The sequence below is a fragment of the Pseudonaja textilis genome, chromosome 4 (genome assembly GCF_049901715.1).
Source record: "Pseudonaja textilis isolate UNSWEBS1 chromosome 4, rPseTex1.2, whole genome shotgun sequence".
In the NCBI taxonomy this organism is placed as follows: Eukaryota; Metazoa; Chordata; class Lepidosauria; order Squamata; family Elapidae; genus Pseudonaja; species Pseudonaja textilis.
In genome coordinates, this window is record NC_141993.1 from 1,721,309 (window position 1) to 1,724,542 (window position 3,234).

Genomic DNA, 3,234 nt, shown 5'->3' on the forward strand with positions numbered 1-3,234 from the left:
GTAGTGCAAAAGCTATATAAGCGATAGCTTACTGCAAATCTTTTTACCCCTTAATTTCCAATCCGATCAACAGGAATTAGTATCATTAATCTCTGCCATATATATTTTGGTATAATGTTCATTAGAAAGCTATATTTATTTTTGTACCCCACTGCCTCCCTCCCAGGATAAAAGAACCAGATTTTTTTTTTATTCTAGAAAAAACATTTATTTGACATAACATTTTAAAAAGACAATATATATTTATATATACACACACACACACACACAGAGATATACACATTTTTCAGCATATATTGAGCAATGGTTAATTTTTTTTTCTTTATCTTTATCATTGACATGATCTGCCTTGTTACAATAACTCCTTCGTTCTTTTAATGTTTTCTCTATATAGTTTATGATTAAATGCACATCTACTGTCATTTCCATAACTTATCCAAATATCAAATATTACCTTTTCTTTAACCACTCATACCAAATGTTCCATATTTCATAATAGTCACTATCTTGTTTATTTTTTAAGTTTGGTTAGGCTATCCATCTCAGCACATTCATGTATTTTTTTAATTACCATATCCTCTGAAGGGATGGAAGACAGTTTCCAGTTTTGTGCGTAGGTTATTCTGGCCACAGTTATGATGTGCAAAATTAAAAATTGGTATTTTTTTCTCCATGTTTGAATCTATCATACTTAGCAGAAAGGTTTCGGGTTCAAGTTTTAAATTTTGTTATATTTAAAATCCAATTTCTAATATTTCTGCAAAATTTCTGAGCACATGGGCAAAATCTTTAATCATACAGTTTTGGGAAATATCATTTATCTGTATGTAGATCTTCATGGAAACTGATGCCACATTGAGTCTTCAGCTGGTTTACTTGTACAATCCAGTACAAAACATACCCCACTTCTCCCAGTAAAAATAACGTACTAGGATGTAAATTCTTTGGGTACTTGCATTAGTTATTTGTTGCTGCCGGTCTTGGGATAACAATACATGACGTGGGCTTTAAACTGTCCATAACAAACAGCATTGGCTTCCTTGAGGCAAGCAAAGGGACTTGCTCTCAAGGAAGCCAACGCTGTTTGTTATGCAGCTCGATCACGGCATGCAGTATTTGTTTTTCAAAGGGAGGCAAGATGGTGGCGGACACTTAAGAGCACTTACCAAATTTCCCATCTCCATTTCTAAAACTGAAACAGGAAAAGAAGGCAGTCTGCTGCAAACCACTCACCCCTGGCATTGTTTTTATGATCTGAATGGTTCTGGATCCTAAATAAACTGCACACAATTTTTAGGAAAATAAAATTTCTCAGTGGCAACTTAACAACTTGCATATTACCTGGTAAACCTTCAAGTGAGACAAACCGAAGTATTGAGTCTTGCAATATTTTTGTATGTCGAAGAGAAATGGGCAGCAGCCCCTGAACTGCTTTTTGTACCACATTCATGCTGAATTTCTAAATCATGTATGAATAACAGATGGCATATTTTGAAATTAGAAGCATACAGGGGTAATCTTTGAATAGGCTACACGTGCTCAAAAAGATAACAATTTTTTTAAAAACCCAAGAAAATTCAATCTGATCATTTCCTCGGTGCCATCGCCCTGTCAGTTCAAATGTGAACGGTGATGACCATCTCGTTTTCCCAACAAAGGATTCCATGTTACTATTTAGATCAGAGTTCCCCAATGCTTCAGGCTTGTGGACTGATGGGGGGGGGGGAAGGGGGTGGTTCCACGTGAGCGGCTGACAAGCATACGCGTGTGCATGCATGGTCGTCAGCCATTTCCAGGCCTGGTACAATCCCCTAATGGCCCACTGTGGCCATTAGGTTGGGGACCCTGATTTGGATAAATATTTATTTGCTTCCACCAGTGGCTTAAACAATTTTAAATAAAGATTAACACCACCCCAAGAACCAGGACGGGCCCAGCTCACAAGATGGGTCACAACTGACTCCTTCAACTTCTGCATTCTTTGTCTTTAAAATGATGCCTCTAAAGCGGAGCCTAGCAATTTGCTTGAGAGGGAGCTGCTCTTTCTACTTGAATACCTTCATGCCTGGATGGTTTGGTTGGGCTGGAGGCCTAGGACCTTCAACCGGCATGCTAGAGAGACTGGGCTAATCCCTGATACAGCTCTGATGGCAAGCCTGGGCTCTGCTCTTTGCTGAATTACCTGAATACAGGTAATCCTTGACTTACAACCATTTGTTTAGCGAACATTCGAAGTTACAATGGTGAAAAAAGTGACTTATGACTGTTTACATACAACTATTGCAGCATCCCCAGTCACGTGATCAAAATTCAGACATTTGGCATATATTTATGACAGCTGCAGTGTCCCGGGGTCATGTGATCACCTTTTGCAAACTTCTGACAAGAAAAGTCAATGGAGAAGCCAGATTCACTTAACAACCATGTTATTAACTTAGCATCAGCAATGATTATCTTCACAGCTGTAGAACAAAAGATCGTAAAATGGGGCAAAACTCACTTAACAAATTGGCTCACTTAGCAACAGAAATTTTGGGCTGAATTGTGGTTGTAAAAAGGATTACTTGATTAAATGCTTCAACCATCAGACAATGTAACTCTGGTTCAATTGCCGATAGTTTTTAAAACAGCCTGCCTCCTGTGGTTATGACCCTTGCATTTTCAATAATGATCCCAATTTACCTGGAAAATCACTGTAAAACTGAGGCAAGACAGAGATTCTTGAGCATTATCAGCAAGCTTGTGCATTTCAGTTGAGGACTGTCATATAAGTGAGTCAATAAAACACAGCTGAAATCAAACACAGTCTTATTTCATATAAGCAGAGGGACAAATTGGATTCAGTTGATTCTTCTAGCAGGGTTTTTATTTTCAAATTAGTGAACCACATTTTTCACTTTGCAGAGTAAATCAGCGCCCCGATTTCTCATTATTAACTATTAGTGTTTCTGTCAGCTATATTCAGTGGTAGGATTCAGCCAGTTCGCACCAGTTCAGGAGAACCGGTTGTTAACTTCCTGAGCAGTTTGGGGAACTGGTTGTTGGAAGAACTCATCAGGGCGGAGAACCGGTTGTTAATTTTTTTGAATCCCACCACTGGCTATATTATGCAAAATGTGTTTGCCCTGCCTGTCCTTAACAGGCTTAAATGATTTTGCTGCATAAACACAAAGAGCAGGATGTTAGGACTACAAACTGCTTTTACTCCCAAAATACAAAACCTTAGCATGAAAG